This window comes from Sceloporus occidentalis, unplaced genomic scaffold, assembly GCF_023333645.1.
Source record: "Sceloporus occidentalis isolate IW3139 unplaced genomic scaffold, rSceOcc1.0.p SCAF_12, whole genome shotgun sequence".
In the NCBI taxonomy this organism is placed as follows: domain Eukaryota; kingdom Metazoa; phylum Chordata; class Lepidosauria; order Squamata; family Phrynosomatidae; genus Sceloporus; species Sceloporus occidentalis.
The window spans coordinates 3,596,461-3,622,982 of record NW_028316992.1 but is presented as its reverse complement, the minus strand read 5'-3'; positions in this window follow the sequence as shown (position 1 = coordinate 3,622,982).

Below are 26,522 nucleotides of genomic sequence, written 5' to 3'. Positions count from 1 at the left end.
TCCCAAAGTAAAAATGCAGAGTACTCAACTGCCTGCAAGGGCCTCTGTCACCCATTCCCTAGAACAAAAATACAGTAATGATAAATGTAACAACCAACATTTCCTTCCCTTTCATGAGGCCTAAAATCAGATGCTTGAGTTAGATGCTTCCTCTGCCCAGTGGTAGAGCCTGTAGGTGGTTTGATACCCCACTAACAGAAACACATACATAAAATGTGCAACAGTTCCTGCATGAACAAAAGGTATTGTGCAGTGATCCAATAGTTATCTCCTTCATCAATTTTCTGTGATAACACAAAGAAAAATTATAAGCAGTAATGACTCGGGGCTTCCAGGTATGTATTTGCTCCAGGGTTTAGTATGAAGAAGCTGACTATGGTGTTCAACCTATTTTATGGATAGCTCCTTTCAAGTTCAAACCAAAGCCTGGGATGGATTCACCAACTCCCTGACATGGGAGTCTCTAACCTGCCATTGTATACAACAGAAAGACAACAATATTTTGCAGCTCTAAAGAAACCTCTATGGTGAGGCATTTTAAAAATCTCTCACCTGTGAGCATTTGCTGACTGGAAAACCTTTTGTAAGTGACATGCTTTTTCTTTCCTATGAAAATTGTTTGAAAACATTTTTTCTTTACAAGACAAACCTGCTGGCAATGCAATCATTTTCTCCCCCTTGATATGTGCCTTTAGCTTTGAATTTATTCAGTTACACACACACACACACAGAGACCAAGTTTCAAATACTTCCTGCCTCCCCATTGCTCTACAAGGTCCCACTGTGCAAATTGGCACTTTAAGTAGGTGGACTTCTGGTAAGTGACTAACATACACTCCTACTGTGAGGATCGGAGAAAACAATTATGCTAAATTGCAGCTCCTGTCAGAAACTCACATCTGTACTGGGGCAAAGGAATACAGTTATCAGGAGACCATAATTCCAGTTTGATGGACAGCAATAAAATAATACGTTAGGACTTTCAACTCTTTTTTAAGAAAACAAAACAAAACAAAACCCTAAAGTGACTTTTGGCTAGAAGAAATAAGAAATCTTGAGGAAGGGGGAAGTTTTTGCTAAAGGATGTGTTGAGTACTCTCTGAAATCTTATTTTTTTTTTAAAAAAAATGGATCATTATTCTTACAATGGAAAATAGAGCACTTTAGATTGAAGCAGAGAGTTCCTCCAGACTGGCCAAAAGCCTTGGGACTTGATGGAAGTCCTATCAGGATTTTGTTTTTAAAACATCATGTGGCATAGAAACAATCAATGATATACAATGATGGGTGCCACCGATGGGAGAAGGATGGGATAAGCGCGGACGTGATAAGTACAACTTCAGGAAGGGGTAAGGATGGGAGCAATCCCTCCTTACTCCATGTGATAATCTCCAATATGACCAATGGCCGTGCTGGCCAGGGGATTTAGGGAGCTATAGGCCAAAAAATGAACTTGAGTCCACATCAGATGACTGTCTTGTTTTGATTATGTACCACTTTTATTCACGGTTTCATTGTTTGAATTTCATATTTTAAACTCAAAATGTAATGAAGAAACAAACTGTGCAAAGGGAATGTAATACAGAATGGAGAACAAATTTAACCATCTGCACAGGAGGCCAGTCAGAATCTGTCAGTGCCTGCCATAGAGGGCACAAATAACCATCTCCTAATTCATACAGCAATTTTAAAACATATTGATGTGAAAATGTCAGATGGTGGCTATAAGACCAAAGGAAGGTAGAGCCATGCTGAAGGAACAACAGCAACAACAACAACAACGTATTTTCAACCAGAGGAAATTGTAGAAGTTACAGAGTTATTAAACTATTAGAAATCTCAAGGAAAAGCAGATTAAGCATTTCCAAAACATTCTGACCCTTGGCTAAGTGAAACTTTTTGCTAAAAACAGTACCAATCTGAATTCCAAAGAAAAGGTTCAACATGAATAGTTTTTGCTTGGTTCTTCCTTAAACATTTTTCTTATGGCTTAATGACTGCTGTTTAATTATTGACTTATACATGTCTAGTGTAATCCCATGATTTTCTAATAGTTTGCTGTATGTTGTTAGTATAGATTTTCCAAAACTATAACTGGCAAAGTGTATGTTTGCATTGGTGTCAGCTTCAATGCTGACATCTGGATGGGCATGTCATTAAACAAACTACTGCCATCAATTCACTATAATGACAACGATCAGTTCTCAACATTCTGGAATTCTAGAGGTCTGGAGACCAAAAGAAAATTTCACAGTGGGTTGACTTGGAATTCTTTTTTGGGGTGCTATTTCTTTTAACTCTGCCCCATAGCTACACATACACCAGCATGGTGTAGTGGTTTCAGCATTTGACTATGACTTTGGAGACCAGGGTTCGATTCCCAGCTTGGCCATGAAACCCACTGGGTGACCTTGGGCAAGTCACACTCTCTCAGCCTCAGGGGAAGGCAGTGGCAAACCTGTTCTGAACAAACCTTGCTAAGAACTCCCCATGATAGGTTCACCTTAGGGTTGCCATAAGTCTAAAATGACATGAAGGCACACAACAACAATAAACATGGCTCTTCCTGGGTAGAACCATTTCAAAGTGTAGCTTCTTCCTAAACAAAAGAACTCCTTACTGATTGCCGGGCTAGTTCCTCATGTGAGCGATACATCCTGAACATTTTGGGTACAGATGACAATTTATGATTTAGGACAAGAAAAACTGTGCTCTCTTTGCAAATGTATGTTTCTTGCCTCTTAAAAAAAATGTTGAACAACCCATTTCTCTGCTCTCACATTTTACAAGAGCGGTGCAAAACTGCAAACCGTTCTTCTTGTCATTGACACCAGTAAATTGGTCCCTTGGTATTTTGAGACCTGGCAGTTTTCAGCAAAGACAGTGCTATTACTTCCCAGAGACAAGGAGGAATGTGTCTGCCAAAGATGAAGCATGAAGCAGAGTGGTCCTGGTTTTTTTTTTAAAAAAGAAACTGTAACCTTATTTCAACATGGCACATGGAGCCTAAATGTTACTTATGCATCTGCACTGTCATTGCTAGGGATAATAAAACCTTTCTTCACTGAAAAAAAGGTCACACAAACAAAATGCATGCAGGTCTTTAAAGCAGAGATGTGCTTGCCTGAGAAGCTGGATAGAGCAACCCTTCATATGACCTGGTGTGCAAATGAGGACCTCTGCAGCCGTTTGGCAAAGATAACATGTTTTTTCCAGACATGCTTATCTTCCTTGGTTGTTGCTATCAAATGCTTTTCAGAGAAGCCCAGAAAAACTGCAGTGGCATCATCATCAGCAGCAATAACAACAATAAAAATATTTTTCTTAACCCCCCCATCATTCATGGATCAAGGTGGAGAACAAAAACAGACCAAAAAATACACAACCTAAATTAAAAATACACATCAGTTCCAAAGAACAAACAATATCTATACATATTAAAAACAAACCTTGTTTAAAAATCCATCATTTAAAACTTACTGTTTAAATACAGTCATTAAATAAACTACAATTGAAGACCTCAGATTAAAGTGTGCTGTTACTGGGAAAGAAAGAAACCAGTCATCATCATCATCATCATCATCATCATCATCATCATCATCATCATCATCATCTAAAAATAAAAACACCTCCTCCCCACACACACAAACCCTAAAAAAACATTAAAATTCCCCAGAAATGGGAGGGTTTGGGTCTTCTCTCTCTCTCTCTCTCTCTCTCTCTCTCTCTCTTTTTTACTTCTTCTGAACAAATCTTATGGTCATACTATGAAATCTCTGCAAGCTGATATAGCTTAGACACTCAGCCCCCCTCTCTCTTCATTTCTAGTATTCCATAACATCTTCCAAAAGTATGGCCAGAAATAAGGGGCTCTGACCAGGATACTCTGAGTGGCCCCTGGCATATTCAGGCTCTAAATTTCCCATTACAATGGTCACTGCCTTCTTATGCAATCCCAGTTTGTCACGCAATGCCATCACTTTGGACCCAACAAGGCACCCAGCCATGTTATCGATGCTAGGTGCCTTAGAGACACTCATGCTTGCAGCAGCAGTGCCAGGTGACTTTCAGGGACAACTTAAGAAGGCAGTAGAGAGAGCCAAAAACCCAGAGCAAAAGGTAAGGTTTTTAAATTTTGGTTAAGGTGAGGAAAGCCTAGATTGTTTGTGGATGTCATGAAGACAGTCTGTGCCCAATTCAGGGTTTTGGCCCTGTGTCATGTAAACAGGTTACAGAGAGCCCGAGGGGAATTCATAGCAAATGCTCCATGTAGCCAGGATCTACGTGATTTTTGATCACTGGGATGATCAGAGATAGGCAACAGGCCAATGTTATCCCAATGGTTTCCTTGAGTACATCCTTTTTGTTACAGAAGGAGGGTTGTCAGGATCCACAGGGTGCCATCCCAGCCAACCTAAGTCTCTTGATTCTCATGCTTGGGCCCCTATCATGCCCAGTATGTTTCAGAGTAAGGCCTCATGATTCCCATCCCTGCTATACACAAAGAAGTTACTTCATGCTTCAAATTCTATGGCACAATTCTCTTCTTCTCTTGTCCAAGGAATCATCGGCGGGTTACAAACCGCCACTAAAGTACGGACTCAGTCCGTACTAGGGTTAGGAAGGTGCGGTGCTTCCGCACACCCCTAACCCTAGTACGGACTGTGTCCGTACAAAATGGCGGCTCCCCTTCCACAAGGGGGCCGCCATGATGACGTCACGACTGTGTCGCCTCTACACGGGGTGGCGCGGACGTGACGTCGTTGGTCCGCGCCAGGGCGCCTAGGGCGCCCTTTCTGCAGACCAGGAAGGAGCTCCGTTTCGGAGCTCCTTTCTGGTTTGCGGCGGCGCTTTGCTTCGCTGGGCGCAGCCTTCAGACGGCTGCGCCCAGCAAAGCAATGGAGAAAGGGGCCAAGCGGCCCCTTTCTCCTTCTCCCCGCCGCCGCGGGGTGTCCTTCGGGCTTGAAGCCCCAAGGACACCCCTTTTCAGGCTGCGGGGAAGCGGTGTTTTGCTGCTTCCCCGCAGCCTGAAAGGCAGCAGATCGGGGCCTCAGTGGCTGCCGTTCTGGCAGCTGAGGCCCCGATACACCGGGGAAAGGGGCGGGTACAGCCCGCCCCAAATGGGCGGTCTATAACCCGCCATCATAGGACTATTTGGAGCTCTTTAATACTCCCTCGTCCATCCTCTCTATGCCTTTAGGTGTACTGTGCTCTGAGGAGCCCTTAGTGCACTTCCCAGATGCTCTGCGGCTGCTCCAGGAAAATGAAAGAAATAAAAACTGAATAAAATTAAAGAATAAGAATATATTCTTATATATACTTCTAAATATCATTAACATGGAAGACATAGGGTAGGCCTCTTAGGTGATCTGGCATAGAAATAAGGGCTCTGCAAGTATAAAAGGTTGGGAACCCCTGCTGTAGCACATCTGTTTCTTTATGCATAATGATACACATGGATATTCTCTCTGTTTTTCATATATCTATCCAGTGCTTCCACTAATGTAAACACAAGCTTTCCAGATGAGAATATAGCTTAGTCTTCTCCAACCTAGTGCTGTGCAGTTGGGCTGGACTCTAACCCTGACCATTCCCAGCCAGCATGTTGAGGAAGAATGTCTATTATGTCTTAGAGTAAGGGTGGCTGCTAATTCAATGCAGATTGAGCATGACAGTACATCCTGATATCCATGAAGCACAGTGTACATAGTATGTATGTCAGAACATATAATGTTTCTCTTGCAAGAGGAATTCTGAATATTTACAAATGTGAGCGCCTATTTTGCATGCACACAATATTCATGTAGCAGTAGTCAGAATTCATTGTTAGATAATATGCATTCAGTAGGCTATAATGCCAAGAGGATAAATAGATATACCAGAATCTAGCAGGAGAAGGTTGGATTAATGGATGTTAGCAGAGATAGTCTCTCTTCCTCTGGGACCCATTTTTTTCCCCACATTTATTCCATAATCCTTTCAGGATTGTGGAGACCCCATGCATTTTGAGGAATAGTCAGAGAGGTCTGTGCTAATTCATTGTTCTGAAATATAGCCTGGCATTCATTGGTGGTCCCCCATCCAAGTACTAATCAGAGCTGATCCTGCTTAGTTCCCTGGATCAGAGGGGATTAGGTGTTTTAGGGGATTTCAGTTGCATATATGGCTTTAAAAGGTTCTGTCTTCTCTGAGTTCTAGCTTCAAATGTCAATACACAATTTCTGTAAAAGTGAGATAAATCAGTACAATGTGAATTCAAAAGCACAGCTGAAGGAAAATATCATCCTCCGTCATTCTTCCCTCCTTGTATTTTGAGCCTCAGAGTTCTTTTGCAAACCTCAGGCAGCCTTATGAAGCACGCCATTCACTTAGCCCTTGTGTGATAGGGATAAAGAGAAAGTGAACCAGTGAGGAGAGAAAGACCCAAGGAAGAAAAATTAAGAACAGGAGGGAGCAAAATAAGGTCTTTGGATACATGATCTAGTGTGTACGTGGGGGGGGGGGAAGCAACCATTTGCTGTTCTACTTCAGTGCAGCAAAAGAAATGTCTTGGACAATATCTGTCACTACAATAAAACATTTTGGATTTCAGTGTTACCGCCAGCTGCTTTTTGTGGGGAAAATGAAAAAGGTTTCAAAGAGACAGAGGAAGAAAATGCTCTCTATTGGAAAGATAGCTGGATAAGTTAGACCACATCTGCACTGCAGAGGTAGTGTAGTGTGACACCGCCTTAACTGTCATGGCTCAATGTTATGGAATTTGGGGATTAGTAGTTTTGGGAGCTATTTAGACTTCTCTTTCACTGAGCTCAGGTGCCATAACAAACAACAGATCCCATGGCGGGATACAAACCGCCATATAGTACGTATAGGATACGTACTAGGGTTAGGAAGGGGCGGTGCTTCCGCACCCCCCTAACCCTAGTATGTATCCTATACGTACAAGATGGCGGCGCCCCTTCTACATGGGCGCCGCCATCTTTACGTACTGGACGCATAGCGTCCAGACGTGTCGCGGCGCCTATGACGTCGCGAGTCCGCGCCAGGCGCTTCGCGACGTCATAGAGGCGCCGCAAGAAGAAGCTCCGAAATGGAGCTTCTTTTTTGCTCCGCGCGGGAGCCGCGCGGTTTGGCTGCTGCAGCTCCCGCACGGAGCAAACGGCGGCGGCGGGGAAGCGCCGCAAACTGGCGGTTTGTATCCCACCCATGATTCCATAGGATGGAACCATGACAAAAAGTAGTGTCAAACTGCATTAACTCAGCAGTGCAGATGCAGCCTGAGTGTCAATGGCAGCCAGTGGTGGGAATTTTCAGTTGGTACATTAACATGTTGACCTGTCCTGCCTTATATTGTTAGTTTGAGCTACAATAGACACATTCAATCAATTGTTGAATCGTGAGTCAACATGTAGGTAAATTCCATTGATTGAAACGGTTTACTTCAGTTCATACTAAAAATAGGATTCATGCCATTATGTGTAAATGGGTGGCGATATATATGTTTGTGCTCCATTTGAAAACATGCAGTGGATTTTTCCAGAAGGATTAATTGAATTGACTTTATAGAAATTTGTTATTTGTTTTGTTTTGTTTTTCAAATGAGAGAGATGTTAAGCAGGATGGGTTTTTTTGGAACAAGTTGAAACCCTAAGTGCTACTTTTAGTTTTCTAAAAAGAGTCCTAACAGTATCAATATTAGCCAGCAAATTGAAAGCAGAACAATCCAACCCTGTATTCTTCAAACACAAGCGATCATTTTTATTACTGACAGCTAAATTTAAAAACCACATTCATTTTTCTTTTGAAAAACTTGCATTCACTCATATCCATCCATTGACTTGCAGAAATTGCATCACCCTCCCTCCCTCATTCCTCCTCAGTGTTTAAACAAAAGTCATCATGGAAGTAAGTTCAATAAGCAACTCGTGTCTCATTTATTAGTAGCTAGATCAGAACCCCGAGGTGATTGAAATCTTTTGTCAATTGAACATTTAGAAAGTCTCGTTGCGGCTTTAAATAACAGCTCCATTCAGCTTTCTCATCTCAAATGCACAGCATGCTCAGTTCCCTTTTATTATTATTAAAGGAAAGGTTTGCAATTTCAGATTCCCGCAGTTCCATCTCAGTTTCTTGGGCTATATTTTAAATTTCCAAGCAACACTCTGCCAAATTCCCAATTATTACTTTTAAAGCAATTTTGCCTGTCACTTATTAGTAGACAACCAGTAACTAAGTGCTCTGTCTAACAAGTTATGCTCATTTAGAATCCCAGCACAATTTAACACTATGGGGAACCCGGCCTACACAGACCAGGCATGAACTTATTGTGCAGTATTATTTTCAGTAACCCCCGCTGCTGAAAATCTTTGCAATGAGGGCAATATTCATACTTTTGTGGCCAGGCTGTCCCTAAGCTTAACTGCTTTCATGAAGAAGCCAGGGAAGCTTTGAAAGCTTGCATGGTGTATTCTGTGCATTTTAGTTGGTCCCATAAAAGTATCACTGTTCTGTAGATTTTGGATTTTGTTGTATTTTGCTACATGACCAACATGGCTATCCCTGAATATGTTTCCTGGATTTGAAGATAACAAATTTTGCCACAACAGAGACTTAATTCTTTGAGGGTTCAACTTTCAACAAAAGTAAGATTTTTTTCATTTGTACTACAATTGGCATGTTTTACCTAACATCTTTGCCTGATGACGAAGCCAATAAAGCTTTGAAAACTTGACTGAGGTAGTTTGTCCATCTGTAGTTGACCCAATACAAGTATTAATGTTTTATTGATTTTGATATTTTGTTGTATTTTGCTGCATGGCCAACACAGCTATCCCTGAATATGGTGTGGTACAGACCGCCCTTTTGCACCGTGCTGGTACCGAATTTATGGTTAGGGACTGCACAGCAACTACACTCTCCCTAACCCTAGGACGGTGCAGCGGTGTGACAGTGGTGGCATCCCATGTACACATAAGTGCCATGTGGCATCCACATGGCACCGTGTGTTGGCACACTCGTGACATCCGCCCTGTGGCGGAAAAAGAAACCAGTTTTCGGACTCTTTTTACTCTGGAGGGAAGCCACAGCTGCTAAACCACACGGCTTCCCTCCGGAGGGAATTTGACTGCTGGTAGGCCACCCTTTTGGGGCGGTCTGTCCCGTGCCATAGTTACCTTCATGTTTTGCACCAGATGATAGATTCACAGGCAAAATAGAAGATGCTTATCAGGCCAGCCTTAGCACTGGGCTGCAACTGCTTCAGGAATCAAATTTTAAATTATTTTATTACTGTTTACTCAGATCTTACATTGAGCAGGGGGCTCTTCTTGCACAGTTCCTTCCTGGCATCTTTCAATAAGGGCCCCCTGTTGTTGCTGCTTATGGTAGAGAGGCTGGGAGACCCTTCAGATGATGAACAAGCAGTGCGTGTTCAGAGGGAGAATACTTCTATGGTAGATATTTGCAAAGGTTATAATAATAATAAATAATAAAATATTTATTTATATCTTGCCTCATCCGTTTGGGGATCGAGGTGGGTAACAACAGAGTTTATGATACACAATATTAAAAAAACCCTCACTTTTTATTGTACACTGCATGCAATGTAGACAGGCATGAGTGAATGCTGGACCACTGGCCATCAGGAGTCCAATTGAGTGTCTTCCCATTTCATTATCCCATTAAGAGTTTGCCAAGTTCAAATTTTGGTGGCTTGGGAAGAGGGGGAGAGAACAAGAGATTGTCAAACTTGTGGATGACCACAGTTCTTTTCACAGTGGCTGGTAACTACCATTCCATCCCAGAATTCCCTTTCAGATGATGCTCAAAGTTCAAGTGGTGTTATTGAGAGACAAGTGAGGGGATCTCAATTTACCCCAGAGTCCCTCAGAATCATCATCATCATCATCATCATCATCATCATCATCATCATCATCACACCACCACTATCTGGTGGCTTCCATGTCAGTGGGACAGTGAATCCCCTATCCCCTCTGAATTTTAATCTGATTTCTAAGGGAGTTATCTAGGGTACTGAAACTACTTGGGACATCAGGTTCTATGCCATAGATATCCCCCTTAATTTTGAGAATAAAATATGAAGATTCAATATCCCAAACACATGAATGTTATGACATGAGCTGCCACTGCTGTCATAACAACAGAGGACAGATGGGAAAATGTCAGTCTGGGACAGCAATTTGAAGACAGCATTTACCTCCTGACCACTATACAATTTCAAGCTAAATGATCAGTGATACTGGGATGGAGTTAATGTATATCACTCTGCTCCTTCCTTCACATGTTCATTGTAAACATTGCAATGAGACTTTTTTTTGGCAATTAGGGATGGTTGATTGATCAACTAAAAGGAAAACTCAAATTTTAATACAAACAAACAAACATCAAACATAGTGCTATCAACAGAAATGCTCACTCATACAGAATGCTTCTGTCTCCCCAGTAATGGGATAATTGAATGATACGGTATTTGCAGTTTAGTGAGGGATCAGAGGAGCTCTCTGGCGAAGGACTCTAAATATCCCTTCCTAAACTGTACATCCCAGGATGTAAGCATGGCAATTAGTAGAATCATAGCACAATAACTGTGTAGAGTGAAAGAGCCCACAATGTCATAATATTGTGTGTTTCTTTGTCCATCTACAGCTGCTGATGTGGAATCAGAAGCAGGGTTGGCAATGAACGTCCTCTCCTTCCTCCATACATAATCATTACATCTCTTTTGAGCTTATTCAATAAGTAAGAGTGAAGCCAAGGTATTTTGCTGGCTGAGGCAGAGTAACAAGGGGCACATGCCACCTACTCACCAAGCATCCACTGTGTCCAAAGTCACTCATGTTTTTGTTTTTTGGCACGTGTATGTGTGTGCACACTTATTTATTTATTTATTTAGGTATTTATATCCCACCCTTCAGCCCTAATGGCTCTCAGAGCGGCTTACAATTATTATTTTTAATCAGACAGTTTCCTGCCCTCAGGCTTACAATCTAAAAGACACGAAGCAAAAGGAGAAGGGAATGGTGGAGGGAAAAGGGATGCCAACATATGTGCCTTCAAATCACCTGTTGACTTAGGATGACCCATGATGTTCATTGGGTTTTTGTAGGAAAGGAATACTCAGTTCCTTCCTCTGAAATATAGCCTACAGCACCTGGTATTCACTGGCAGTCTCAAAGTACTCAAGGTACTCAAATTATTAACCAGGGCTGACCCTGCTTAGCTTCCAAAATCAGACAGGATCTGGTGCCTTTGGGGTATTTAGGCTGTTTTGGCATAGGAAACTGAAAATCCTCCAGGCGGCTCTCCTCATTTCTAGCAGTAAAAATACAATAATGAAAAAAAAAAGGGGGGGGGATAAACAATTTGATGTTCTTTCCAAAATAATGCATCCAGAGGTGACAGAGTCAGCCCTGACAATAATAGATCCCACAAAGGCTACAGCCTAGTTTATCTGCTGGGTTGTTTTCTGTATTTTTCTCTTTTACTAAGAAGGCAAGTGCTATTCATCAGTCACTACTGATATTCTCCCTTTTAAGAGCCATAATTGAACACTCAGGAATCCATGCCTTTTTTAAAAAGCCCAAAATCATTGCTGTTAAACTGGCAGGCTCCATGTGTTGCTAATGACTGAGTGGTGCATAATTTGGTTGTATTAATAGCCACTCTGAAGCCTGAATATACCTATTCTATTCATTAAAACCTTTCTTGCTGTTATATTATACTCTCCCCTATCTATCAAGAGCGGTGATGCATCTTTCTTGATTTATCTGGCTGATATATTTAGATCTCAGTCAGGTTCCATTTAGCGAGACAGTGTTCAACCATTTACACCAAACTAATTTTCCCATTTTGGAGCTAGAACTTTTCTACTACAGATTAGTTTAAAAATATTGTGGTCTCAAATCTATGGCATTTGAACTATTCTGGTCTTTAGTCCATAGGACATGTTACAAACCTGTTCATCTACATGTTATTAGGCACACACAGACTCTACTGTACTGGTGGGGAAGTTGCAGCTCTCCAGATCTTTCTGCAGTACAGTTCCCATCATCTCTGACCATTGGCATGATGGCTGGCATCAATGGAAACTGGGATCTATTAACATCTGGTTCATTACCCATGCCAAGGATGTATCTATCCAGAGACATAGAAAGAGGCAGCATGCATGCAACTTTGCTTGTAGAAGAAAAGGGATGCATATGGAAGGGGAATAGGTTGTCCTAGTAATGACAGAAGCTCCACCTTTCAAAAGCTTTAATTCATTTTCATTCAGCAGCAAAGGGCTGCATTTCAGCAATTGAGCTCTAAACCCAGAGTTCATTTTAGTTTATTTAGAGCAGAGCTACTAGATCTATGATTCTCAGAATACCCAGCCAAGAAGGCCATTTATTTCAGTTTGTTGCTAATAAATATTAAAATATAGCAATAGCAAGTACATTCCTATGCCATTTATCAATGCACGTAAGCACTTCTTAAGTGGTTTACAATATGTAATCTAGTTGTCCCCAACAGGCTGGGTACTCAGTTTAGTGACCTATGGAAGGATGCAAGGCTGAGTCAACTCTGGAGCCCTGGGATCAAACTCTCAACCTTGTTGCTGTGACTGGCTGCAGTACAAGCATTTAACTTGTGTCACCAAAGATGATTTGGAGATGATATTTTTCCTATCTATGAATTAAATGTAGACTATTGTGTCTTGACTGGCTTTACACTCCCAACATAGGTTCCTGGGTGTACAGTCTGCATGTCACATCCAACATTGTGGCACCAGTCTGTACCTGTGAAAGAGTTAAGCCTTATGTAACACACACCACAGCAAGATGGTGAAAATAATCCCAGTAGACTGTGGACTAAATCTCTCTTGTTCTCATGCATTTCAAATGCATCTGATTAAGTTTTCTTTTGGTGAGGGGGTTGCCAGAAACCCCCACTTAACCTGGGATAGTCAATCTTGGGTTTTCCCCCAGGTTTTCCTACAAAAATTTGCATTGTTGGCTGTGTGAATAACCAATGAAACAGACCCGGGATAAAACGCTGCATGACTTGAACATGCTTTGAATACATTTACATCATTGACTCCATCTTTATTCGAGTGCTGACACATGTGATCATCAGAGCTCACAGAGATATGCATAGATGTGGTGTGGATTAAAAGAAAAGTGAACAACAATAATCAGAATGTGTGAGTGAGTTTATTTGGATTGTTGCGCTCAGAACAATGTCTGAATAGGGCCTGAGAGGTCAACAGAGTTATTTTACGAATCTTCCTACCTCTATAAAGAGAAACTTCTATTGAGCTTTTTTGTTGAAGGCCCAATTCTGAGAATGTAGTAAATACATCTATTTCCCAGCAAAAAAGAAGACACATAGCTCAGACATCTTGTTCACATGTGGAAGGAAGGAAGGAAGGAAGGAAGGAAGGAAGGAAGGAAGGAAGGAAAATATTTTTGTCTTGCTGGAAATGTAATAGTGGTGGTAAAAACAGTTTGAGTTTTTTCTTGATCTAAACAAGTGGTATGGTTCTTACATGCTTTATTTACACAATAAAGCAGCAAATTTGATCATAATAGCTGAGGAGGTGAAGGTTTCTCATGGGTTCCTGGCAGTCCATTATTTGCTCACTTGCCCCCCGAAGTTGCCCAACCTTGGTTGGCACTAGGGTGGACAACTTACATGTGGAGTAGGGCAGTTTTTACTTCTACACATAAACAATCCAATGTGCTGCTCCAATACATTCGGGGTACCCTGAATGTATATAGCATTTGATTGTATTGATCACAGAAAACTATGGAATGCACTCAAAGACATGGGCGTGCCACTACATCTGATAAGTCTTGGTGAGGAATCTGTATCAAGAACAGGAGGCTATTGTCAGAACAGAATTTGGGGAAACAGATTGCTTCCCAATAGGCAAATGGGTCAGGCAAGGCTGCATTCTACCACCCTACCTGTTTAATTTATATGCTGAAAACATCATAAGAAAAGCAGGATTAGAATCAGAAAAAGGAGGAATGAAGAGAGGAGGAAGCAACATTAACAACCTAAGATATGTGGACAACGTCATAATATTAGCAGAAGACATTCAGGAATTGGAACAGTTAATAAGGAAGGTCAAAGATGAAAGTGCAAAGGCAGGTCTGATGCTGAACATAAAGAAAACAAAAATAATGACCACAGAAGAAATACACAAATTCAATCTAGACAACGAGGAAATGGAAATAGTTAAATAATTCCCATATCTAGGATCAAATATTGACCAGAATGGAGAGTGCAGTCAAGAAATAAGGAGACTAGGAATGGGAAGGGCAGCTATGAAAGAACCCAAAAAGATACTGAAGAGCAAAGACATACAACTGAGCACTGAAGTCAGAATTGTTCAGGACATTGTACTCTCAATTACCATGTACGGATGCAAGAGCTGGACAGTGAAGGAAGCAGACAGAGAGAAAATCAACTCATTTGAAATGTGGGGCTGGAGAAGAGTACTTAGGATAAAGAAATGGATTCTTGAACAGATCAGACCAAGGCTCTCCTAGGAAGCACAGATGATCAAGTTGAGACTATTGTACTTTGGCCACAAAATGAGAAGGCACAGATCACTAGAAAAAACAATAATGCTAGGAAAGGTAGAGTGTAGAAGAAAGAGAGGAGGACCACAGACCAGATGGATAGACTTGATCAGGGGGGTTATGGGCAAGGGCTTGCAGGAGCTGGACAGTGCAGTGGAGGATAGGGATTTTTGGAGATGTCTCATCCCCAGGGTCACCATGAGTTGGAACTGACTTGAAGGCAGCTAACAACAACAACCCTGAAAGTAGCATGACATCACCTCTGATTTAGTTTTAATCCTGTGGTTTGGCAGTTTTTTCTTTGTGGAGTTTAAAGGAACATGGGGAAGACTAACAAATCCACTAATGTTGTTGTTGTTGTTGTTGTTGTTGTTGTTGTTGTGTTTGGGGATTTTCTCATATTATTTTTCACTTGATTTTTTTAAAATGGAGGGAGAGCCTTTGGATCTTGAAATTTTGGGGTGAAAAACTGTCATTGGATCTTGAGGGCTCATCTCACCCTTGGTTTATACCATCAGTCGGTTAATTTATGAAAGGACAACAAGGAAAGAACTGTGGAGAATGCTTAGAGTAGTCTTTGGCTGCATCCACACTGCAGAAATAATCCAGTTTGATACCACTTTAACTATCACAGTTCAATGTTATGGAATTCTGGGAATTGTAGTTTTGTGTGACATTAGCCTTCTCTGTTAGAGAGCTCTGGTGCCACAACAAACTACAATATCCAGAATTCCATAGCACTGAGCCATGGCAGTTAAAGTGGTGTCAGAATAGATTATTTCAGCAGTGCAGATGCAGCCTTAGTTCCTTCATTTTAATACCAATATCCCCAAGGCTATACCTCTATTGTGCAAAGAGAGGTCAGATTCAGAATTCAGTCATGAATACTAGGGTCTAAAAAAAAAACCTTTGAGCAAAAGATTGTGACCAAAACCATCTTTAACTACCAACCAATTACTTAGGGGCTGTGCAGATTGTCCCGCTCTTTGCCAGATCGAGGATGTGGCAATTGCATGCTATGCCTCTAATCTGGCCTTTCCATGGCACAAAAAGAAACCGTAAAAAGCGGTTACTTTTTGCACCCTGGAAAGGGCGCCATAGCCACCAGCACCACAGCTTTACGGTGCTTTACATCTAAATGCAGCACCAGAGGAGTGCTCTCATGTTGTGTGCCATGCGGTGCACTGCATGGCATCATGCCATCATGGGGTCAGAGTTGCGGCGAGCATCGTGTGGATGCCATGCCCCAACTCTGTCCCCAGGGGTGGCCTTAATTCCTTACTTGCCAATCTGCACAGGCTCATAGTCCTTCATATCCCTAACCATTTTACAAGGACAAATACACATCATAGCCATGCCCCCCCCCCCACGTCTCCAACAAAGATACAGCAAAAGTTCTAGTACTGATGCAAATAATGTGACAGAAGGACAAAATCCTGATTGCAAGAGAGGTCAGCAACTCATAGGTTTATCGTTGGCTATCAATTTCCACAATGTCAATACTAATAGGGATTCAGATTGAATAAAACTGGATAATTGCCATTATGATCAGTGATGCATCGCAAAGCTCATTGCCTTGGTAGTTAAGAAGAAGCATTCCCTTGTGCCCACGGTAAAAAGATTTAAAGAGACACTGACTGAAATTCTACCCTAAAACAAATCCATTCACTTTATTTCCAGATTGGCTTCACCTAGGACTATGGGTGTTAATGTTAAACTAATTTGTTCTTGCAAGTGAGGAGGAATAATTTTTCCATTTTCAAAAAAGAAAAGAAAAAAGAATAAACAAAATGCCTTTCTTACATGAAGGTCATTACCAGCTATGACCGGGATTTGTGCTAGTGGAATATAATTCTGTTGGTAGTGGAAGTGTGTTTATGCCTTTGTAGACCCCACAGCCCAAAGTAAATCAGTTTAGTGTCTTGATATGTTGTTAAATAGTGGCAAGGTTGATAGCTTAGCTTTATTGTGTGGGAAAGTCATTTGATGGCTCTTGTTAAATGCTAAAACACAGAGGGCCATTTTATGACAGAAGAGGGATGATGCAAAACTGGGAAATACTGAATAGTTTCCATGGTTTTCTTCCCACTATGGGGAAAATGAGTATTTCAGTGCAGTCCTCATCCCATATTTATACATCCTGAAGTGTTTAAGGAAAGTATTCTGAGCGCACACGCACACACACTCACACATGTTGTTGTTATGTGTGTGCGCGCGCGAAAGAATTGTGGTTTGTTGTACAAAAAAAGCCATACTGATAACCATGTTTGTCACTTGTCCAAGATTTCTGTTTTCTACAAAAAAAAAAGAATCAATTAAAAAATTGCACTCTTGCTCAGGAAAACCTTGTACAGAAAATTGCAACCTTACACAACAAAATCAAGTGGTTATTTATGTGTGTGTGTGTGTGTGTGTAAGATTGCTATTTTCAGGGCAGGATTTTTTGTCTATGACTTTTCTTGAGCTGCTGCTGTTTTTTCAGTGGCTGGGGCCCAAATTTTCACGTACCACATGCCACTGCAGGCCTTAAAATACCAAGAAAGAAGAAGGAGAAAGGAGTGCAGGGAAAAAGAAGGTGAAAAACTCAAAACCAGAAGTAACTAGACATCCACTTCGAGTTTTGGTTTTTCAGTTGGGCAATCCTCATTGCATAATTCACTACATTTGTTTAAAAAAATATATCATTTAAAAAATCTGATTGGGGTGTCATTGGGAGCTCTGTGGACAGAGGAAGATGGTCACCACAAAGTCAGTGGACTTGCGATGAATGAGGTCCTCAGGTATGTTTGGTCCCATTTTACAAATGTCCACATGTTAGTTATGTTAGTTACTTTCTGTGTTTATCTAACTGTGTGTGTGTGTGTGTGTTTCTCTGCCAAAACCTATCGCAAGCCTTGGGAATATTTAGCAGAATGGTTTCCATCAATGACTATTAATTTTCCCAGCCCAACTTAAAAGTCAGTTTTTGGATCAGGAGAAGGAGGTCAGTTTAGCTTTTGATTGGGCCGCAAGGAAGACAATGTTTCTATCCTGCTTACCAGCACTCACTGGTATGTTGTCCTCCGGTTAGGACGTTGAATGGACCTTGTTCATCCAATCTGACATTTGGCTCTTGAGGTGGCTTGGGGAGCATTTTATGGGTTTCCAGTAAGACTATCTAGGTTATGAATCTGTAACTGTAATACTGAATACCAGCTGACACTTATTACTAACATTGTTTTTTTCCTAGAGTTCATCAGAGTATTAGTGCATGACAAGAATTTATTTATGTGATCTTTTTTTAAAAAAATAACAAAACAGAACAGAACAACTTTATCTAAAGTATATACATCTGTCCAGGAGTTTGAGTAACTTCCTTTGAACTCTTTGGGGCTTAGTTCTGAGCGCATGCATATATATATATGATCAACTCAGTAATATAATAATACTGTTTTTTTGCTTGGGACACTGTGTGCTTTGCCAAAGAAAGGTGAAAATGTAGACCTAAACAGGAACGATTGGCCTCTTGAGATCATCCACAGCTACTGTAATTCAAAAACATATTTGTTCAAGAGTTAAAGGCAAGAAAATGAAAGAGCCAAGTGGAAAGGACACGTTGCTTAAGCTCAGTGCTATTAAAGGTTGCTTCCTCTGCTTTGAACATGAGAAAAACAGAATGATAGTGAAAGGAAAAACCATGAAAATGCACCTTTTCATTTGATCCTTTAATGGACCTTTAGGAAAGTACACAAAATGTAAGACAGAGAAGGACTATGAATACTTTAGAGAACACTTACAGTATCTTACTTTCAGAAAGTTGGTGTTTTATATCTATATAAAACTTCTTCACCTAACTCAAACATGGGGGGGGGGGGGTAATACGAGGAAGAGAGAGAGAGCATTTTTCAGGAAAAAGACAAAAGAAAAAAACCATTTCCAAATGTTTGTCATTGGCTGAAGTCTATTATTCTGCATATCTGATGAGGTTACAATGAAATTTAACATTGTGATTTGTGATCATTCATTGTTATAGATCAAGGGTAAAAAAGTATGAGCAATGGGGGGCCAGAGCAAACAAAGTGGCTTGATCCTACTTTTCCCCAAAGTGGGTCGAAATCCTGCTGCCCACTCTCAAGGTGGGCTGAATGTGCATAGCCTGGCCACATGACAAGGCATCGAGCCAGGCTGCTAGGTATTTATTTTGTTGCCTCTCCACCATACATGCACACCATCACATTGCTGGCAACTCCTAAGTACCTCCCATGTCCACCCAGATGCCATCCCATTGCATGGTTGCCCCTTTGATTGGTCACACAATCACATGTGTGATGCTGCAGCCATACAGCACATTGGTGCCTCGGTGTGCTAGTGATATTTTGGCAAAGCACAATCATGGAGCTCCCCCCCATGTGCCCCCTTCATCCCAGTTGGACTGTCTGGCTTGTGTATTATTATTATTATTATTATTATTATTATTATTATTATTATTAGCATTATTTATAAAGCGCCGTAGATGTACACGGTGCTGTACAAAACCCAAATAAAATCAAGAATATATAAAAAAGCCTGCCTATGGCGTACAAGCTAGAGGTTAAAACAACAAGTTAGAAACATCATAAAAACAAGTTAAAACAGCAAATATCCAACATTGTATATTGTAATATCATCCATTGGAGTTGTTGCACTTTCATTTCTTTGCTTTGCTGCAGCCCCACAATTGCATTGGGGCATTTATATGCAGGCACAAAAATGTGCCACATCCATGCTAAGCTGAACTATCTTGGGTTCTGTTTGTTCTGATTTTTAGACTCGTTGTGTGGCTTTGGTCTAGTTTCCACCCACTTTATAGGCAGCATTGGTGGCAAAACGCGTATTATAATATCAGGATACATCCCAAATTAGAATTGAATTTGGCAGTTGTTTTTTTTAGCTGTGCACTAAACTCCTTAGACCAACAAATAGGAAATGGCATGAATACATGCTATGCCTAAACCATCAGAGAGAAATGCAAACTAGAAACTACTGAATTTAGGCATGATTGTTACCTCTAAAATGGGGACTTCAAGGCAGTTTACTAAAGTACAGGAACAGCTTAGTTAACAAAGCCCCTGGCAACGAAACTTCTTTTTACAAAGTCTTTCTATGCCCCCTCCTTCTTTTCCTCATCCTCTGTTCAGGTTCAGGTTGCCATACCTGAGGACCTCCAAACCAGGAAAAATGTAGGACAAGGTTTGAAAATGTAGGACCTTTTTTTAAAAAATTACCTGGCCAGGAAATTTTTTTTAAAAGGTCCTACATTTTTAAACCTTGTCCTCCTCTCAGGCCAGGAAGGGGCGCGGGGGCCGCCCGTCATCACGGCCATCGCCGCGGTGGCAAGCAGCCTCCTCCTCCTCCCAGGCCCTGGCGAGGCCTTGGAGGACTCCGCAATTGCGGAGCTGCTTCCAAGGCCTCGCTGGGGCCTGGGAGGGAGAGTCTCCACGGCCGGAGCTCCGACCGCAGAGAGCGCTCCCAGGCCCCGGCGAGGCCTTGGAGGACTCCGTGGCATGCGCGGGGGTGGAGGTGGCCGCGGGTGGTGCCGTCCCGGTTTTGGCACCAAACCGGACCGGGACCGGGTCGGCACCACCCAAAGAGGGATTGTCATGCCTACAGGCAGGATATGGCATCCCTAATCATACCTCCCATTCATATGAAAAGGTGGGGAGTTAACTGATCCAGCCTGAAGACTGTTGTAGTTTATGGATTGTTGTGTGTACTTTTCATCATGTTGATCCAAAGCCTTCCTTGATTTATCCTTGATAAATCAATATACCCCTTTCTTTCCCACTTTCTGGAGCACCAATAGTGGAGGGCAGTTGTGAGCTAGACACACCACACTTATGACTCAATATAAGGCTGTATCCTCATTATTAGCAAGAGATGGGTGCCCCCATGAACATTTATGCTTTTCTTGCTGAAATAGCTGCTGACTGGACTTTGCTCTTGATTGCCTCCCTATTTATATACTTAAGAAAAAAGTAGCCATGCAAGGCAAGAGGTTGTGGGCCTAGCCACTCAATCCTTCCCCCATTTTACAGTTCATTATCCCATTCTGCCTCCTGGATTGCTTGCTTTCTGAGAAAAGTGGGGAACCCAAGTGGCAGTCCATCCTTCTAGATCATCTTTGTTGTGCTATCTAGTTGTTTTTCTCAAGCCACCATTTCTAACTAGCAATGCCCCCAAGCTGGCACCTTGGTATGTTGCTGAAAGTAGGTGACAGTTTTACCATAAATGTGTGATTCTATTTAAAATTAAAAACTGAACTTCAGTTGGCAAGAGGCCAGTAGTTGAAACTTCAGTGCTCAGTTTAGTATTCTGAACATGAAACCTTTAACAATGATAATTCAAGCTCAGATATCTCCCGTCCCACAAGTTTTCTCACTTTATCACATCCAAATGTGGTTTCAGATCATTAAATGCAGCATGTCAATGACCCTTCTTGAGATTTACATATTTAGAAACCAAGTGCACAGGAACAAGACAGTTGCCATTACATGCCCAGGAACTAACTTGGGGATAAATGATGTGCAGTGCTATTATTAGTCAAGAGACATTGTACAACTGTTTCTCCCCCATTTTCTAGACATGAGTTGAAGGATCATCAGTGATACCTAAATGCCTTTCTAACTTTCATTATATGCTGGGAAGAAAATAAGACACTTTGAACTGTTATCAGGAAGCAGTAAAGAATTCTTTTGCAGGGCTAACAGGTTGTTGTTGTGTACTGTAAAGTTGTTTCCGACACATAGGAATGCTAAGGCAAACCTGCCACAGCATTTTCTTGACAAGATTTGTTCAGAGGCAGTTTTGTCTCAGCCTTGCTAAGGCTGACAGACTGAGGGCACCCATTGGGTTTTCATGGTGAGAATTCAAACTCGAGACTCCAGAGTCAAAGTCCAGCTCTAAAACCTCTACACCATGCTTGTGTCAGTCAATGATTTTGTTTGTAGATATACCTGTCGATTGGCCGTATTTCCACCCACTATTTAGTCTGGTGCTGCTCAAAAGTCAAGATCCAAACAGCCATTGCTAGAAGGATTTTAATTATACCTGCTGCTGTAGGCTTAAAAGACAACTTCAACAGGTTCAAGATAGAGTGCATCTCGTTTGCTGCATTTAATGAAAAATGGAGCTGACCACAAGAGTATACAGCTGATAATGAGCAATCTTTGAGAATGCTAGTAAACCAAGATGCAGGCTATAAATCAGTATGAAGCATCTTTCCTAACTAGGAATTAAATACTTGGATCAGGTTTCATAACTGGACAGATAGTTCGTTTACCTTCTTGATTTGATTGAAAAACCTGTGTCATTCTGCAAAACTGAACACACTGATATATCCTAATAGTTTCAAAGGAAAAAAAGCAGTATCTATTTCAGGATTCTCAATTGTACACATAGAAACATCAGCATTAAAATTATCTAACAAGGTTTTCCATTCTTTGTGGTTGGTATCCTGCTAGGAACAGACACAGTTGGCCCTCCTTATCCACGGCTTTTTTATCCATAGATTCAAGCATCCACGGCTTGAAAATATTCAAATAAAGTGTAAATTTCAAATAGTAAACCTTGATTTTGCCATTTTATATAAGGGACACTATTTTGCTATGTCATTGTATTGAATGGGACTTGAGCATCCATGGATTTTGTTATCCATGGGAGATCTTGGAACCAAACCCCAGCGGATAACACTTTTCATGTGGGGGGATTTTTCACCATAGTGTAAAGGATGTGTTTTGCTAACAGTGATGAACATGAAATTGTGTATAGAGCAATAGTGTACATATCATTTGTGCATTCTTCACATTGCAGTTGCACATTGCACAATGGCACCCAGTCATTGACATGTGTAGCACAATGTTGTTATTCTGCATAGCGGTTGCACTGTGCTGGTCCAGTGTCTCTCCATGTGCAGGTATTTATGTTATGCTCATGCACATGGATTGCAACCTTTAAGGGGCTGTATAGACTGGCATCAAAGGCCTGATTGAGGGTGAGGTGGGGGCATGGCATCTGCACAACACACACCCCGACTCTGCCCCCATGCCAGTGTGACGCTGCACACCCCATCAAGGCACTCCTCTGGCACTGCATCCAGATGATAAAGCACCAAAGGTGTACAGAAAAGCTGTGGCGCTGGCAGCTATGGCGCCTTTTTCACAGTGCAGAAAAGAGCTGCTTTTTGTGGCTCCTTTTGCGCCTTGGAAAGGCCAGTTCAGGGCTGCAGCATGCAGTTGCTACGGCCCCAATCTGGCAAAGAAAGCGTCACCTGCAGGCTGCTCCTTAGGGGAGGTCTGTACAGTCCCCAAGTCTCTTAAATATCTGCATTCAATCACATAAGTGCATAAATCCTCAAGAACTTTGTGTGTTCTATCACTCACAGTATGAGGTGAGTACCTTTTTTGTCTGCGTAAACAACCCCTCAGATCAGAGCTTACTATATACATGACACCAAGGCTGAAGCATAATGGTAGGAAATTAATGCAATAATTAATTGTCTTAATTTACCCATCACATACATTTTTCATAATATGCAAATTTAGAAATAAACAAATTACCTAGATTTGAGAAAAGAGAATATGGCAACTCTACTTTTATGTATTTCCTTATATGAAGAATGGCCAGCCCTGGCCCTTCAAATGTTACTGGTGTAGAATTTCTATAATCATTCATCAATGGCTATACTGGCCAGAGTTGATGGGAGTTATAGTGTTTGTGAACATGTAGGTGTCTGCAAATGCCCACTGCATCTTACAGTGACTGAATATATGATTTGTTCATGGGATAGTGGCCTGTGATAATTTCCCCTTATGGTTCTAAATGTAAAACCTGACTTATGAACTCAAAAGCAAATGTTTGTATAAGAAAACCCATACTGCTGAATTGTTTTCTCAGAAAAGCTGGCCCTGCCAGTGTATAAATATGAAAGAAATGAGCCCTAATAGCCTTTTTTCAATTCTCTGCAGAGTGGATTATTAGACAGCAAGGCTCTTGAAGGTAAATAATAGAAAGCAGGAGGTTGCCAAGTGATTTATGAAGAGAGGAAAGATAATACCAGACGAAGGCTGGAAACTAGAGTGGAAGGAATCACTAACAGTCACTCCATAGTCAAACAGATCCTGGAAAAGAGCTGGAGGATGAGGAAGCACTTGTAATTTGCGAGGGAACTGAAGTACTTAGCTGGCATAGATGATTTTTTGGAGCTAACTAGAAATAATACATATACATGACTGTATTTGTACGGAAGGGACAAGATCCCCTAAATATGCACAGCACCCCACAATTTGAAGTGAAGCAGCTCACCAATTTCCATTTTAGCCACCTTAAAACAAGCCTCCACTACTTTTAAGATTGGGGGCGGGAGGAGGCAGAAAAAGAGTCCTAAGCTGTGAAAAGGTTCTTTAATCAGAAACATCTGTTTTCATCTCTTTTGACTAACTGATACTAAGGTGGAAGTTACTAATGTTATATCCTGCAATTGTCCCAAGTTGCCAGGGACTGTTCTGATTAATCCTCCATCATCCAATTTTCCAGCTGCTTTAAAAATGTCCCAGTTTCCCTCTCTTCTTCTCCCTTCCCCCTTTGTCCAAACTTTACTTCAATTTCTACAAACTGAGTTCAAAGTCCAAAATAGTTTGCACTCAATTTTTTCAGTGGGGAGAGAGTGTCCTACTTACCTCTACTGAGGACAGAACAAAAGGGGAGTATAGAAAGAATACTCCAGAGTCCAGTCCAAAGGTCCCACAATACCAATCAGTCACAGCAAAGGGCAAAGGCATGAGCGTAGTCAAAAGGCAAGTCCAGAGGTCAGATAAACAGTTTTGAATATAGGAAGAACGAGGCTGCAAGACTAGTTGTTGGCTACCAAGAACCTCTGCAGCTGGAGGTGTTTTAAAGGCCTGTGCTTCTCTCAGCTGAATCCTATTAGCTCTCAGCTTCTAGCCTGGAGGAACACCTCAAAGACTCCGTGACCTGTCTTCTCTCCAAAGGTCCTAGCACTTGCAGCCTAGAGTCCATAGAGTCTGTTTCTCCTGCTGCAGTTTCCTGAGAAATAGCTTCCTGAGACTCCTCTGAGACTGCTAATCCAGGCAGCCCCAGATCTGCCTCTGTCTCGGGCTCCTCCATGTCTTCAGAGTCCTCTGACTGTGCCTCCAAGTCAGGCCCAGAGCAGTCCATGACAGAGAGCAGAGAAGAGGAGGAAGCAGAATCTTGTCCTTGCCTGCAGACTTCGGCAAAAGCAAACTGCTTCCCTCTCTCCTAGCTTATGTGTTCTTCCCTACTAATAACTTTTGTCATCTTGACCATCCTCATCTTATTTGGTCATGTGTGTCCCAGTGTTCATCTGGCTGTGTAATACTAGTTCTAATCCTGACAATAAAACTGTACTCACAATGACTAAAGAAATTTGCTCTGCCAATTTTATTTCTACAGATTTAACTGCCATGCACCTCTTGAGCCAACGATGGAAAAGGATACAATTTGTAGTCAGAAAACTGTATGTTTCCAGACAAATGTGTTATAAAAGACAAATATGTTATTTAGCAGCGTGAATACATTTGAGAAGAAAAAAATGTGCAAAACCTACCACATATAGTTCTGAAACTTACACAAACATGTTTTAATCAATGAGAGCATGCTTCCATAAAGATGTCTGTTAATGTATCCTGGAAAACTGGGCACAAAAATACATTGAAAAATGCAGTCATGCTGGCCACATGACCACTGGAGTCAATTTTAGATAATGCTGGCTTTTTGGCTTAGTAATGGAGATGAGCACTGCCCACTACAGTCGGTTACAACCAAAGGCCTGTTACAGACTGCCAAAATAAAGCTGCTTCGGGTCTCTTTGGAGGTATGCTATTTAAATGATGCATGGGTCTTAAGAGTCCGGAGGTCGCGCCAAAGCCACACTCCGTTCCTAAGCACTGGAGTGCAGCTTTGGTGCAGCTTCTGGACTCTTAGGACCCATGTATCATTTAAATAGCATACCTCCAAAGAGACCTGAAGCAGCTTTATTTTGGCAGTCTGTAACAGGCCCAACATTCATGTCAAGGGACTACCTTTACTTTTACCTTTTAGAGAATGGTATGAGAGCATATGATACAGTTACACTTGTGAACTTGGGGGGTGGGGTGCTATTTTAAACCTTCAAGATAAGTATTGTGGCACTCGGCTTGTAAAATATCATCCCAGCAGAGATACAATTGATCCCAATGCTGGTTTCTTTCTTGCACCAAGCAAAAACATTACTTTTTATTAAAGACTTTGAGACTTAATTGATTTCATCCAAATCTGCACATGTACATCATCTTAAAATGCCGTAACTATTTTAACTGGTTTTACATGCTTTTTATTTTAACTCATAAAATTGTTTAATCTGATTGTAGTCTGCTTAAATTACGCTTGTTGTCTTAAATTCTTTTAGAGCATTTGATTTATTCTGTAGTTTTGCTACCTTGGCTATACAGGGTAGGATAGAAATATTTGAAGCAGGAGGAAAAAGAGGACGAGAAGGAAAAAAGGGAAATGAGAGCTGTTTAAATATTTTTATGGAGGAATGTGTTTAGAAATGTAAGTGATGTATATAAAAATGATTAATAATTTTAGGAGCTGTAGTGTAAAACTGTAATGTAAAATTCCAGGTTGTAAAACTGAAAATACTCGAGAGCGCATAGTACATGAATAGGTTAGAAGAATGTAAATATTAAATTTGTTTTATATTTATGTTCCCCTAACCTAATAAAAAGTAAGCTTTTTTTTCTCCTCGGGATTTATTATTAGATGTTGACCTCCTGACTCTTGGCACAGAAAAACAAATAAGAATTTGATGTCCAAATAAATCTCTTTGCAGTCTGTTACAATTGAAAGAGACAAGAGCATAAGCAAGGAGAGCCAAGTAACAACATGAGTCCTACTGGT